This window comes from Peromyscus maniculatus, chromosome 10 (genome assembly GCF_049852395.1).
Source record: "Peromyscus maniculatus bairdii isolate BWxNUB_F1_BW_parent chromosome 10, HU_Pman_BW_mat_3.1, whole genome shotgun sequence".
Lineage (NCBI taxonomy): Eukaryota > Metazoa > Chordata > Mammalia > Rodentia > Cricetidae > Peromyscus > Peromyscus maniculatus.
Genome location: NC_134861.1, coordinates 90,066,544 through 90,082,915, shown reverse-complemented (window position 1 = coordinate 90,082,915; position 16,372 = coordinate 90,066,544). Strand labels below are relative to the sequence as shown.

The following is a 16,372-nucleotide window of genomic DNA, read 5'->3' as shown; positions in this document are numbered from 1 at the left end:
TAGTATGGCTAAGATAAAAAATACTGATGACAGCTTATGTTGGAGAGAATACAGAGTAAGAGGAACACTCCTCTACCACTGGTGGGAGAGCAAACTTGTACAGCTACTTTGGAAATCAATATGGTGGATTCTCAGAAAATTGGGAATCAATCTATCCCAAAATGCAGCTATACCAATCTTGGGCATATACCCAAGGGATGCTCAAACATACCACAAGAACACTTGATCTACAACCTTCATAGCAGCATTATTCATAATAGCCAGAACCTGAAAACAACATAGACATCCCTCAACTTAAGAATGGAAAAAAAAAACCAAAAACGTGGTACATTTATACAATGGAGTGTTACTCAGCTGTTAAAAAAATGACATCATGGCCGGGCGGTGGTGGCGCACGCCTTTAATCCCAGCACTCGGGAGGCAGAGCCAGGCGGATCTCTGTGAGTTCGAGGCCAGCCTGGGCTACCAAGTGAGTCCCAGGAAAGGCGCAAAGCTACACAGAGAAACCCTGTCTCGAAAAAACAAAACAAAACAAAAAACAAAAACAAAACAAAACAAAAAAAAAACAACAAAAAATGACATCATGAAATTTGCAGGGAAATGGATGGAACTAGAAAAAAGTCATCCTGAGTGAGGTAACCCAGACTGAGAAAGACAAACATAGTATGTACTCACTCATAAGTGGATATTAGCTATACAGTACAGGATAAACATGTTACAATACACAGCTCCAGAGAGGCTAGATAATAAGGAGGACCCTAAGAGGGATGCATAGATTTCCCTGGGAAGGTGAAATAGAAGAGATCTCCTGGGTAAACTGGGGGTGGGTGGGGGAAGGGAACATGAGAGATTGGGTTGGGTGGGTTAGGAGCAGGATGGAGGGAGAAAATAATGAAAGAGCTGCCTTGATGTGGGAGGCATTTCAGGGTTATGGAGAAAGCTGGTGCCAGGGAAACTTCCAAGAACCCACAACGATGACCCCAGCTAAGACTCCTAGCAATAGTGGAGAGTGTGCTTGAATTGGCCTTCTCCTGTAATCAAATTGGTGACCACCATGATAGTTATCACAGAACCTTCATCCAGTAAATAATGGAAGCAGAGGCAGAGATCTACAGCCAAGCACTGGGCCGAGCTCTGGGAGTCCTGTTGAAGAGAGGGAGGAGGGAGGGATTGTATGAGTCGGGGGTGGGGGGTTGAGGTTATGATGGGGGAACCCACAGAGACAGTTGACCTAAGCTCATGGGAGCTCATGGACTCTGGATCCTCAGCTAGAGAACCAGCATGGGACTGACATAGGCCCTCTGCATGTATGTGACAGTTGTGTAGCTTGATCTGTTTGTAGGGCTCAAGTGGGAACAGGACCTGTCCCTGATGCTTGGGTTGCTTTTCAGGAACCTATTCCCTATGCTGGATTACCTAGCCCAGCCTTGATGCAGGGGGAGGACTTCAGTTTTGCCTCAACTTGATGTGCCATGCTTTGTTGACACCCATGAAAGGCCTGCCCCTTTCTGAAGGGAGAAAGAGGAGGAGTGGATGGGGGAGGTAGATGGGAGGTGTGGTGAAGGAACATAAAGGGAGGAGGGAGGAGAAACTTTGGTATGGATGTAAAATAAATGAAGAAAATTACTTAACTTAAAAAAGAAAACATTAAAAAAAAAAAGAAATGTCAACACATTTCATCACTTAAAGGGTGTTGTCACTGTAGAACTAACCGTGGTCCTGAAAATGGTGTTTCATTACTTCCTGATCACTTCAGCTATGGGGCGCCACTGCTTTTCAAAAGATAGCAGAGGGAGAGTGATCATGTTTATTACTGGATTGTGCTGCAAAGTTGGACAATTAGAAGTGTCATCAAAAAGAATGGAAAATACAGGATCTCTCTTGTATGGAGTGCATTCTCACACTTAGACAGGAGACGAAGGGACTATATGAACAGCAAATCCAAGGGAATTCTAGGAATGACACTCTACCATCTCACAGTGCTTCTAATCAGAGTGACAGAAAAGCCTTTACACCACCATGGTCACTCTGAGCTTGGCATGCTAACTTCAGAATACATGCTATTGGAAGGAGAGGAATGTGGCACAAAATAGAAGCTTAAGCCAATAACAGTGTTAAAATTTTTCTCATGGCTGTTTATAACACATAATATGAAATGTGACGATGAACTAGGCATAAATGGGGCCTATGCGCTGTAGCATATGCAAAATAATATTTATCAGCAGAGTAGTAGCTTCAAAATACAAGTCATGATTGCAACTTTGTCTTGATGATCCTTCTCTGGTAAGACAGAAAAGTAGACCAAAGCAGAACAGTCATGACCATATTAGAAAGAACCATACTGCCAACATTTGCTTTTATCCCACCCTCTAAATTTTCTCTTATCTGGGGTGGTTTTATGCCTTCTTTTTTTCCTTCCTTTACTACCATATCTGCATTGCAGCTATATCCTTCCAACTCTATGTTAATACTTTAGTTTAACTCACTGAAAATTAAGTACTAAAGTTAAATGTTTATATCTGTCTATATGTCTGTAGTATTTGTCAGTGTTCATATATATTCTATTGTTCACCAAGGACCACAACTTTAAACACAGGACACAAACATGCAGTCAATACAGTAAGGGAGAGAGAGAGAGAGAGAGAGAGAGAGAGAGAGAGAGAGAGAGAGAGAGAATGGGATGTCTCAGGAAATCATCATTAGCAACTTCACAAAGGTAAGAAAGTCAAGAAGGGTCATCATCAAAAGGTTCCTTTGCATCAGTTGCCTTTGAAGTTAAGCAGTCTGTAACTAAAGCCTAATATCCTCTCTGTTCAAAAACCTTAAAAATGCTTTCATCAACATCCCCTTAATGCTTTTTACATAGATGACTCTGGTATCATTTTAGATTTTCTGAAATTCATAGTGCATGAAATTGTTTCTTAATTCATACGACAGATGACAGTCTCTAAGGTAGGCTTTCTTTTGCTCCTAGTCAGAACCTGTAAGTTGCAGCTGGTTTCTATTTAAAATCAAGATTTTCCCCATTGTGAGGTCCTAGTAGAACAGATATTTCATGGTGAAGTCGGAGTCCTTCCTTGAGACCTGACATTCTCATCTTACTGATTGGTTAGAGAACCAGCAAGTTCGTCAGTAATGCCCTGAGAGACATGCCAAAGGTAAAGCTCCATGGGTCCCAACGTATCTCTTAAGGGCCAATTTGCACACATGCAAGATTTATATATTCAAAATCTTCATTATTTCTTAGTAGTATGTTCTCAGAATTTCTTATTACTCCCCAAACTTCAGGGAACTAGTTACATAAGCCAGTCCAATATTGTACAAACTTCTCTTGGTGCTTCTATTGTGCATACAGATCTTGTTGGGATGCTCAACCACACATGACATATAAAAGTAGACTATTATAGGATGGATATCCTGAAAAGTGCTGTATCCACAAAATATAACTGGTACCCTACAATAAATCTGTTTGAAAGTAGAAGAGAAGGACTCCAAGATCCATGACATGCTCAGGAATGAAAAGATCTCTACATATATCTTCCAAAGTATGTCAGGTCCATGAATATTACTTGAGATGACCATACTTATTCTTAGGTTGATTTGGTATTTTCTTTTGTTTTTAGGTTATTGTTGTTATTTTATTTGGAGATGTATTTACTTCATGTTATTTATTCAGAGGGGTTTTTAAAACTATTTTCCACTTTTATAGCTATTGACTATTAAACGTCCATCCTCAGCTTACAGATGAAGTGAAAGAAGTTGTGTACATGGGGTCAGATCACAGGATATACTACTGTGCTAGAGCCAGGGTATGTGCCTCCTAGGCAGCTAACAATGTGCACACAGGAAACAAGTTTCTTAGCATGCTGAATCACTCCTGTGTCTACGTTTAAATAATTCAATAGTTTAGCAATCAAGAAACAGAGAATGAGCCCAGTCGTGGTGGCTCACTCCTTTAATCCCAGCACTCTGGAGGCAGAGGTAGGTGGATCTCTGTGAGTCTGAGGCCAGCCTGATCTACAGAGTGAGTTCCAGGACAGGCTCCAAAGCTACACAGAGAAACCCTATCTTGAAAAAGAAAAAGGAACAGAGAAGGAAAATTATCCACTTCATGCATGTATCATAATTTCCTATTGAGATGCATATAACTCATGTAGCAAACATCAGTTAGGAATGCAGTTCATTAACACATCTCAAAATGATTACTACAAAATTAGAAAAACTGAAGCCTTCACTTCAGCTGTCATGTGCTCTGAACTTCATTCAACCCATCTTTTTGTGTGAAAATGCATTTTTGTCTGTGTCAATGTTCTTCAAAATTTACTCAATTAATTTAGAATTTGCTGAACACTTTTTTCATGCCATGTCATCAGTGAAGCAAGGCATCTGTATTACAACTATAGATGCTAGAAAGATATATAAATATCAATGTAGGGAGAGAGATTGGCTTAAACCAAATGCAGAGGCACACACACAAGGTTAAAAATGCAGTATGGGTGATTACAATATTGCTGTGGATATCGTTCTATATAAATAAAACACTGATGGCCAGTGACCAGGCAGGAAGTATAGGCGGGACAAAGAGAGAGGAGAATTGGGGAAACAGGAAGAAGGAGGGAGAGACACTGCAGCCACCGCCAGGACAAGCAGCATGTAAAGACGCCGGTAAGCCACCAGCCACGTGGCAAGGTATAGATTTATAGAAATGGGTTAATTTAAGATAAAAGAACAGTTAGCAAGAAGCCTGCCACGGCCATACAGTTTATAAGTAATATAAGCGTCTGAGTGATTATTTTATATGTGGATTTTGGGACTGCGGGGCTTGGTGGAGCCTGGAGAGAAGCTCTCCAGCAACACAATATCAAGTTTATTTGTAAATGACTTAAAAAACAATACATTTATATTAGTGACTAACATATATGCATTCATAAATCTGGCAGTGAAGTTTCCATAGTTCATAATATTATAGATCAGAAATTATTCGTACACAAAACTAAGAACATCTCTTATCTTTAATGACAATATCTTATTTTCAGGAACTCAAAACAAGTGATTTCTACTCACTAAATCCAAAAGTAAATCTGGTCATTCATTTGTTTTGAAAACAGCTTCCCTGTTTAAGCTTTTTATATATATATATTATAATATCATTCTTTACTCCCAGGTAACTCTCATTCACTTTTCAAAAATTAGTTTCTTTCTTTACTTTTTTTTCTCCAAATAGTTTTTGTTGTTGTTGTTGTTGTTTGATGAGCAGAAAACTGATACTGTTAAATAAAATGGTTGACATTTCCGACATTGCTCATAATGTTCTCTGGTTTTGTATGTATTATTCCAGTTGACTTCCTTGATAAAAATAAGAGATGAACAATATCACGACATAGCACGTGGACAAGAAGAGCAGCTAGACTTTTGCCACCTGCAGTAAAACCACTGGGATAGAACTTCTTGGGAGGTGTTCTTCCCAGACCACTGGCAGTCATAATACCTGTTACTGTCTTGCTGGAGAGCTCTTGACCTCAGTTCTTAATGAAGCTCGTCTGGCCGCTTTATAATGAATTATTGGAAAAGCTATTAATAGGTTCATTATAAACCCACCAAACAATTTCAAGGCCTGTCACAGTTCCATCAGCTTTGGGCTCATTGAAAATGCAAATTATAAACTGTTCACAGGGAAAATATGTAATCCAATTTTAGTATATGCCAAAATGTTCAGTAAGATGCTGGGAAACTAGAAATAAGAAATTGATTTTAAAATTTCACAATATATATTCTGGAGTCACTATTAGATATAATAGATTGAAAACCTGCAAAGGTAACTGCATGAGGTCTTCCTCTCAAAGGTGGAAGAGATGTCAAAATGGTGGTGTGGAAATGATCCTGAGAGGTGTGTTTGGATCCAATAAAAATGCAGTGATGGAACATTCCATTAAAGCCAGGCAACCACAATCAAAGTTTCAAACACATGTGGTATCTGGGTTTGGTCTTCAGGGATAAATAGTAGACGGGCAATATTCTAAGCATCAGGAATCAAGTAAATGGTAATAATAGAACGGTACAAGTACCTGTTAAGTAGTTACTGACTTAAATGTCCTAGTGATGGTACAATTTCCGTCCTTCCTTCTTGGCAATATGGCTGAATTTCTCTATTTTTGAACTATGAAATGTATTTGAGGGTTAAGTATGCTTTATTACCTTTCAGTAACTGATTTCTGCAGATGAAGTGGCTCTTTTCATATCCATCCACCTGCTAATCTGGGATCATTTTGAAATTGAGGATACAGAAAAAGAAAAGAAAAGGAGACCACAAAGCTGTGTTACATCTTGAAATGTATTACACTATAAAAACAAAAACAACAATAAGAACATATTCTGAATGACTCTTTTGTTTTTTTAGTACTCTACCACTTAGTGACAATAGCTAGGAGTATAAAGAGTTCTCAGGGTCCCCCTGGTGGGATATAGGGTTCCTGTAAGAACACAACTCCATCTCCTTCAACCTCACCATGAAAATAACGTATTTGTTTCTAATTAAGGAGGACCTAGTTTCTCCCTTCTCAGCACTGAACATTTTCTCTTGTTCTGTGTGTCTGAACAGGGTAGATGTGTATGGGCAACCACCAATTTGCGAGATTCTGGATCAGAACTCTGTGGCTTTGCAACAGCGATAACCCAACTTCTGACCACTGTGTATTTGTGTTCCACAGTGACACAGACTACCTGGGAACATGCCACAAAAATGGAGCAATAACAAGGTCAAGATTTGGACAGTCTTTAGAGATCAGTAGCTCTAATGTTTGAAGGCCCGTGGTCAAAAAGAACTGAGAAAACTTTTTTTTCCTTCTTAGTGGAACAAAAAACTCAGATTAATGATACAGAGTGCAGAGAAAAGAAAGCAAATTCTAGGGAACATGAGAATTGAACTGAGAGCTACCTGAAGTCCAGTTATAGTTGTCCAACAAACTCAGTGTCTGAATAAGGGCATGGGTATTAGTCAGAATGTACATTGGGAAGAGACACTGTTGGGCAGGAAGGATATGAGTCTTCTCAGGTTCCTCCACAATCATGTCATAGAGTATAATAGTGCAGAAAGTCTCTAGAACTTCTTATTACTCCATCATTAGGTAATTAAGAATGCCATACACTATTTGGGGAATGCCAAAGAATGTGCTAGATTTAGAAGTAAAGCATTAAGCTCTAGGAGAGGCTGAGCCTCTCCAGGGCAGGGGGTTCTCTCCTTCAGTAGTATGATGAGAAGTTCAGTTCAATGCATACCAGCTAGATGCCCCGCTGCTGTTCAGACTTGGCCTACACTAAACTTACTTTCCAACAAGCCAAATGATTAAATAATGGTTGTGCAAAAAGGCAAGAAGCTAAGGCAAAAATGGAGAGCAAACACTTGGGAGAAAACCTTGGGTTAAGGTAACAGATGCACTTTGTAAAAATCGGTAAGACTATTACCTTTCTGAGTGTTTAGAAAAGAATTTTTAAAATGCAACACCTCTTTCTCTCTTTCCCCTAGTCAAACCAGTCGACAGAATTTAGCACTGGGAAGAAGCCCAGAAGGTTTGAAATTCTGTAAGAAAAAAAAATAAAGAGTATATTTTTAGAATTCTGGTAGCAGCTGCTAAGAAATGTATTTCTATTTGTGGTTAGTCTGAGCTGCCGAGCATGAGTGTGTGGTAGAGGAAGATAACGCGGACAAGGCAAGCGGAGAATACAGCAAAGTGAGCACTGCCTTTGCTTGTTGTTGAGGGGAAAAAAGGAATACTAAAGATGGCATTTCATCAAAACAAAACTCCAAATTACATATCCAAGAGCTAGAATTAGATATCTAGCCTTCCCCACTCCCAAATCTTTCTGTTTCTTAACTATTTTTAAGTCTTTCCTAATGGGAGCTTAGGGAACATTTACATGATAATATAGGTCTTATTTAAAAATCAACTTCAGATGCACCTACATATGCAACCTCTTGTCAAGTAAGCAATCTATCAAAAACTTCACCTTAAAAATATGCTTAAATAAAGCTTCCATTGACTTAGTAGGTGAACTCTTTTACAAATGACTAAATGAATTGATCATTGTTTATTTTTTTATGGGGTAACTTTGGTTTCTTGGGTTTATTAATAAAACATTAAATGACTAGAAACAGTGTGCACTGTAGACTTTTCATATGTTGAAATGGGTACCATAGTCAAGACTGTGCTTTTACTATGATGGGCTGTTTTGAAAAATAATGACATCATTACATGTCTGGGAAATGATTTTCAATTATGAAATACAGTATATATTTATGGTGTTTCTAGTTCTTAGGCTTCTTTCTCCTTTGAAATTGGAGGTAAAGTCCCTTCTTCAAATGAAAACAGCCAGATGGTGGTGGTGTATGCCTTTAATACCAGCACTTGGGGGCAGAGGCAGACGGATCTCTGTGAGTTCGAGGCCAGCCTGGGCTACAGAGCGAGATCCAGGAAAGGCGCAAAGCTACACAGAGAAACCCTGTCTCGAAAAAAAAAAAGTGAAAACAAACATGCTTTTGCTATCAATCTCTTCCATACCCAGAGCCAACTTAGCACTAATATCAAAATAAGATACCACAAACATGGTTGGTGATCTAGGTACTGTTATACAACATTAATTTATTGTTTAAAAGGTAAATAATATTAATTACATGTTATTGTTATGACATAAGCCACTAAATGTATATTTGTGAGAGTCAGTGTATTACAAAGTTCAATCTCTTTTAGTTTTATTTGATCCTTAGTTTTATTTTTCCTAAATTGTTCTGGATATGTTCTGTGACTTTATATATTAGGCAATTAACCTGGATTTAATTCAATACATGATATTTTTCTAATTCTTATTGTTTTGGTTTCCTTTTAGTTGCTGTGATAGAACATTGACCACAACCTGCTTTGGGATGTCTTTCTGTATGCTATGAATATGTGTGGCTCCCATTGGATAATAAATAAAGCCGTTTGGGCCTATGGCAAGAGAGCTTACAGGCAGGCAGGATATCTAAGCAGAGACACAGAGAGAAGAAGGACAGAGCCCAGAGAGACACCAGCCTACTGCTGAAGGAGCAACAAGATGCCAGCCTACTGGTAACACCACAGCCACATGGCAACATACAGATTAATAGGAATGAGTTAATTTAAGATGAAAGAGCTATCTAGCAAGAAGCTGAAGCCATAGGCCATACAGTTTGTAATTAGTATAAGCCTCTGTGTAATTATTTTATAAGCAGCTGTGGGACTGATGGTGGGAGAGATTTGTCCCAACCACAGGGCCAGGCAGGACACAGAGAAACTTCCCTCTATAACAACCAGCTTGAGGAGAAAAGTAATTTCACCTTACAGGTTATGGTCCATCATCAAGGAAAACCAGAAACCTGGAGGCAGGAACTGAAACAGATCAGCGAGTAATGCTGCTTACTGGCTTGCTCTTTATTCCTTGCTCATGCTCAGCTTGCTTTCTCATACAATTTAGGACCACCTAACCCGGAGTGGTATCTTCCATAGTGTGCTGGACCCTCTCACATCCATCAATCAAGGAAATGACTCACAGGTATATGCCCCAAGCCAGTCTGATGGAGGCACATCCTAAACTGGGGTTCTCTCTCCCCAGGTCGCTCCAGTTTATGTCAAATTGCAAGAACTACTCAGTATTAGAAGAGGGATCTAATCTCAATCACCAGTGGCCCTTTTTCCCTTAGTCCCAGTTTGAATTAAGATAATTATTCTTGCTTTCTTTCTCTCTCACTCCATCCTTCTGATAACTACCTGCTTCTCTTTGTCCCCTTACCTTTCCCCCCTGCACTGTGGTACATACCAGAGATCCAGAATGGCATGCTACAGAAAGCACAAGATGTTCACAATCAGGTTAGCATCAGCTGGTGTCAATTACCTGCCTGACCTAGTCTATACTTGAATATCTTCCACCTCTATTGACAAGCAAGAAAAAACTACATAGTGCTACCAGTTTACCAAATATGGCTGTGGTGGTTAGTTTTAATTGTGAGCTTGTTTTGCAAGGACAGGTTCAGAGAAGTTTAACTGAGGTAGAGAAACTCGCTCCAAATGTAGGCAGAACCATTTAAGATGGGATTCCTGACTACATAAAAGGGATGGATACAGCAGGTGGAACACCAGAATTCACATCTCTATGACTGCCAAAAAAAAAAATGTTGCCAGTTTCCTCAAGCTCCTATGGCCACAGCCAGAGCTGCTGTTACCACATCCCCTTCCTGCTGCACTAGACGAGATCTTCAAGCTGTGAGCCAAAATGAGCCCTTCCTTTCTTAAGTTCTCTTGTGTGTTGTGTCACTGAAAGTGACCAATGTAACTAAAACACAACATGGCGTGATAAACTCACCGTGGGGTTCCTAGGCTTTTGGAACTAGTTTGGAGGAAGGTTTAGAAGGGTTTGGAGCTACAGGCTAGACAGAAGTCCAAGAATGCTGTAAGCAGAGCCTGATGGACCATGCCAGGGAGCGTTTGGCAGACCAGAATGCCAACAGAAATGGGAACAGCGGTGTTGTGGTTCATAGAGCTTCAGAGTGGAACAGAACCCTGCTGGGAACTGGTCTAGAGGCTGTTTATGTTAGATTCCAGTGAAGAACTTGGCTTATTCTTGAGAACTTGGAAAAGGCTGAAATTAAGAGTACATAAACTCGGTTCTTTGGTGGAGGGAATTTCATGATAGGATAATGCCCGACAGTGGCATGGTTACTTCTCGTTGCTGTTATTCAGATGTACAGAGAGGAAGATGAGGGAGAGGACAGAATGATGTGAAAAATATGCCCTGTGGTAGAGAAAAGAGCTTGAGTGGATGAAGTGGCAGACAGGGACTGTGCAAGTAGGAAGGAGAGAGTGTTAGGAGGCAGACATCTCTTGTTCTGCACTGAGACTGGGAAAGGTGCCCAGAGGGAAAGGCTGTACCTAGCAATGGCTTCAGCTTGTGAAATGATTTGAGAGAGCCTAGAATGAGAATGCCATCAGAGGGGCTCCCTGCTTGAAAACAACTATCTGGAGCAGTCCTCTGAAGACTCTGCCTTCAAGGTGCACGGAGACTGTGGTCAAAGCAGGTGAGGCTATACCTTGAGCTAACAGGACTTGCCAACATCATCCATCTAGAACCCATTTCACAGAAATTAGATATTTGAGAGGTGTGAATAATGGAGGCATGTACTTAAGGTCCAGAAAACACCTGAGGGCAGGCTATATGTAGCAAGGTTGGATTGCTTGCAGGAAACCCTAAGAGGCCACTGTGTAAAGTTGTGAAGATAAAGTCCAAGCTATAATAGACACCCCAGGATTTGAGAGAAAGTAGGGCAGTGGAGCATTTTTCATGGAAAGCTGCAGGCATGGAACAGAGCCAGCCCAAGATAAAAGGTTACTTGTGTTACAGGCCACAAACCTGAAGATGTGCTATTTCCCAAACCATTAGAACCCAACTGATTCCATCATGAGCCCAAATTGCTGAACTTGGAGCTGCTGGGTTTAGTGCTTGCCCTACTGGGTTTCAAGCTTGTTTTGACCTGGTTTCCCTCCTTCGCCCCCATTTCTTCATTTGGAATGAAAATATTTCTTCTGTACCATTACATTGTGATAGTACAAAAGCTGTGTTTTCATTTCACAAGAGTTCAAAATAAGTTCAAGTTGAGCCGCAGAAGAGACTTTGGACTTTTTAACAGTGTTAGGACTGATAAAGACTACGGAGGCTTTCAGAAATGAGCAGTTCATTTGTGTCACACATTAGGGACTAGCAGTGGACTGCACTGACTTAAAACGGACGGGGTTGAGTGTCGGTCGGCAAGGTATGAACTTGTGATGGTTGGTCTTGTCAACTTCAGGGGATTTAAAATAAACTAGGATAAAGATCTCTGGACGTATCTGTGTGAAAGCATTTTCAGAGAGGTTTAAATTAGGAGAAGAGACTCACCCTATATGTGGATGGTACCATTTCATGGGTTTGGGTCCTAAACTGACTAGAAGTAAAAATGTGAGCAGGCCATTGACATTCATTTCCTTCATGACTGTGATGCCATGTGACAGACCAGCCTCAGTTTCAGCTGCTGCATCTAGCTTTGTTCCCTAAATCTTAATTTTCTGGGAACAGAATTGCCATATAATTCATGAAGATGTTTACAACTTATGTCTCAACTTTGTGAATCAAACCATTTAAGTTGGTTTGCTCACTGTGTCATGAAGAGGTTTTCCATGTTTCTTCCTCTTCAAGCTCTATCTACAACAACCATCTCCATGAGCAAGCCCTTGGCCAACATGACAAATGTTAGCAGAGATATCATCCAGTGTTCTCATCACCCCATCCAATAACCACTCAACTTTCAGATGCTGGCCTTTCAGTTGTAAGGGACTGAGCTAGTCCAAGCAAGATCAACCAGGCCACTTATAGATTTACTGTTGGAGCCCACAGAGTTTTCCTGGTGAGATATAAGCTTTCTTTACCAGCAGGGCTGTATAAGAGGATGAATGGAGCATGGGCCTAGGACCAGGTGTTTGGAAGGGTCTATACTTGGCTGTATCTAGCAATTGGCAGGTCTTGTGCCTCATCTCTTGGCATTGTCATAAAAAGCCCTTTTGAATAAAGTTCTGGGCTGGTGGATAAGGATCCAGGCCCTCCCAAAGCTATCCTGTGTTTCTGTCTTTCTCTCTCCCCTCTGTACTTCTATCTAAATCTCTTATCTCTCACTCTTCAAGAGTCCCCTTGGGTAAAAAGTGGGGTAGGTCCCACACAATTTACACACACACACACACACATACACACAGAGAGAGAGAGAGAGAGAGAGACAGAGAGACAGAGACAGAGACAGAGAGACAGAGACAGAGACAGAGAGACAGAGAGATGAAAACAAAATAAATAGCTTAGTTTGCATGTATTTAGTGTGCTCATGTTCCACAGCATGTGAATGGAGGTCAGAGGACAACTCTGGAGAGTTGGTTCTCTCCTTCCACAGCGTGGGTCCAGGAACTGAACTCAGAGTGTCAGCCTTTGCAGAAAGCACATTTAACTACTGAGCCATCTTAGCAACCCCAAATAACACCGCTATTTAAAGACTTTAGAGCAGTTTGTTACATACTAGCAGGTAATGACGCAGCACATAGAAAAGTTGTTTAGAGACCGGCGGAGCTGTTCTAACGTAAAATTGTGCCTGCTGTAATCAAGCAATGCTGTGACTTTGTCTTACTCAGCTTTAGATGCTATAGCTTTCCTTAAAAGCACCAAAGTCGGCTTTTGTGACAAATTTTTAGCTTTGCTGTCTAAGGAAGTGGCATTGCCCATAATGATTTGTCATGCAATTTTATTTTGAAAGCTCAAAATTAATTATAAGCATGAAACAAATCATAGTTTAAGGCATGCATTAAAAACAAATTACAATCTCAAAATGGATAATTTACAACTTAGAAAATTAATTGATTAAACCTAAATTGCTTACAAATTATTGGGAAAACTGAAGAGTGAACAAGCCAATGACAACGTTATCTAACTAAATAGAATAATGTACAGTGAACACAAGCCACAGATAAAGCATCACTAGTCCTAATCAAACCTTAACACCCCAAATAGAGATGAGTTGAAGCACAAACGCTGCAGTATCTCTACACTGCAAGTGATGGACAGATGACAAAAGAAATCATATTCTCTTCTCTTAGCAAAATAAATATAGATACTATAGCATTGGCATCAAAAGAGTCAAAAACATAATCTAAGAGATAATGCTTATCCCACTTTAAAAAGGCTACAAAATTCTGAGCACTTGAAGGTGTGTGCTCCACCAAACAGCTGTCACATTCTAGTCCACAGTATTTTTGAATGCTAATTTTTGTACAATCTGTATATATTAAAAATCATTCATAATATTATCTAAAAATAATAGGACAAATAAAGTAAATAACAATAGAACATTTCCTCCAAAACAAGGTCTGTTCTAAGCCTTATATATTTATTCTTTGCTTTACAAATGGGGATTTGGATTTGATATTTGGAACAAGTATAAGGCATATAGAATGCATGCTGGCCAAAGCCTGTTCAGACTGTTGTTGATGTATATTAAGGAAGGCCTCAGGTGACCAAGTCTCCAGCTTACTGTGCCATATACACTTGGTTACAGACACCTCACACAGAACAATGGTACAAATACAATGCTGTAAGCACTGTCACTTCTAAGAAGCAACTCTCAAGTTTGTCACCATTGTAAAGTGAATTAGACTAGATTTTCATTCACATTGTCAATAAAAGTTTCTATGGATTCAACTGTTACCAAATAATTAAATACTTTATTTCTAGATATTCCCTTAGTCACAGCTATAACATGAATTCTAAAAAGATCTTGCAATAAAAATCCTGGTACCAGATATTAGGGTAAATGCTGAAAGATCAGAGAGATAAAGGAACAAGCCACAGCCACCACCTCTTACCTCACTTACTTCTTAGCCTGAAAAACCCTCTAGTTCCTGTCTCCTCATGTCTTATATACCTTTCTCCACCCAGCCATCACTTCCTGGGATTAAAGGTATGTGTGCTTCCCAAGCAAAGGCATGAGATCTCAAGTGCTGGAATTAAAAGTATGTGCCACCACTGCCTGCCTCTGTTTCTCTCCTAGACTGAGTCAATCTCATGTAGTCCAGAGTGGCTTTGAACTCACAGAGATCCAGACTGATCTCTGTCTCCCGAGTGCTAGGATTAAAGGTGTGTGTCACTACTGCCCGGCCTCTATCCTTAATCTAGTGGCTTGTTCTGTCCTCTGATCTTCAGGGAAAGTTTATTAGGGTACACAATATATCACTACACACAGCAGGGTAGCTTTTCAGAATTACGTTAGTAATTCACCCATGCTGTCATAGATTACAGCTCATACTTAAATCACTGGGATTGATCCAGGAACAAAAATGAATGAGTAATGAAAATGATCATTAAAAAGTGCAAGCAATCCTGGCAGAAGCAAAAAAAAAAAAAAGTGCAAGCAAGCAATGCACACATGCACATGGACATGTGTAGACACACATACTCCCATGCACAGACATCACAGACATAACACACACACACACACACACACACACACACACACACACACACCATACCTCAAGTCAAATTTTATCACTCTTGGCAACTGAAACCCAATCTTAAAGAAATTTTTAGGAACCTTATAAAATACAAGGTCCAAAAAAAAAGTCCTAAAATCCCATAGACTCCCTGGGTCTTCTGTTGCTGTGTCCAACACAGTGACTACTAAATGAAGAGTATTTTAAGTCCATGGTTACAAATAAAGGAAAGGAATGACCATCTTAGAAGGATGAAAAATGGTGATCTACACATGCTAGTGAAATATTTCCATGTTCATTTGTTCATTCACTTATTCAGAATCATTTTTCTAAGGGTCATTATGCCCAAAGATATTAATATCTTTGGTCATCAACAAATTTATGTTTGCTTGGAAGACCTATAAACAATTATTCTGTACCTGATAGAACTACTTATCAATGTGATTCCTGATTTTATCCTGGTAAGCAGATCTCATCTAGCAGATATCTGTTTGCTATAAACTGCCATAAAGAATTCTGCTGTGAAAACAATCCAGTCATGGAAGAATAGTCTCCTCAAAAAGCGGTGATAAGTGGTTATCCACAAGCAAAGAGAAAAGGCTTAGGTTGTCTTACATTATATTAAAAAACTGAGGCTGATAAAACTTTAAGATGAAAACTAAAGAAAAAAGTCTTCATGAGTCTCTGGGTTAGGCAAAAAAAAAATTGAGAATTTGCAAAAAGAGTGATTCGTGAAAAGTGAAATCACAATGGCTGGGATCACATTTCCACACAACAGAATGCTACTGAGCAATAAAACATGAGTATTTCACTCAACACTGGTATATCTCAAATATATGGATTGAAGGAATCCAGATAGAAATGTCCACCGTAAGTTTCCATGCACATAGATTCCTAGAATGGGCAGTGTTCTGCAGTGGTAAATTGTGTATTGATAACTTCCTGGATAATGTCAGGGAACCAAGGAAGGGGAACTTGGAAGAGACAAAAGCTAAAGTTTGAGCACTGAAGTGTGTTGCACAAGTTTATCCTCATTGAGTTTTTATTCCATGTGTACAAACACAAGTCAAAAACAAACATGCTGGACATTTTGGATTTGGAAAATAATTGTTTGTTAGTGCTCCCTCAATAAAGTTGTTTAAAGAGAAAGAGGGAGGAGAACCCCATTGTCATAATGGTGCACCAAAATGGTGGAAATCAACAGCCTTGCTGGTCATGATAATATTTTTTCCCAATGTGGAGAAAAACTGGATATGACTAAACTATCCTACAGTATACAAGGCTCTGAGCAGGAAAATGACACAGGAAAA

The 16,372-nt window shown here is 39.6% G+C and overlaps 1 long non-coding RNA gene across 1 annotated transcript in view; it reads right to left on the bottom strand.

Annotated features, from left to right (window-relative positions):
* Nucleotides 1-16,372, bottom strand: part of LOC121820968 (uncharacterized) — a 185,681-nt gene that overhangs the window by 29,166 nt on the left and 140,143 nt on the right. Inside the window, exons 4-5 of the long non-coding RNA XR_013043036.1 lie at nt 7,462-7,576; nt 6,196-6,255 (exon numbers count right to left, since the gene is read on the bottom strand). This is a non-coding gene — a long non-coding RNA (uncharacterized LOC121820968). The remainder of the gene's footprint in view (nt 1-6,195; nt 6,256-7,461; nt 7,577-16,372) is intronic.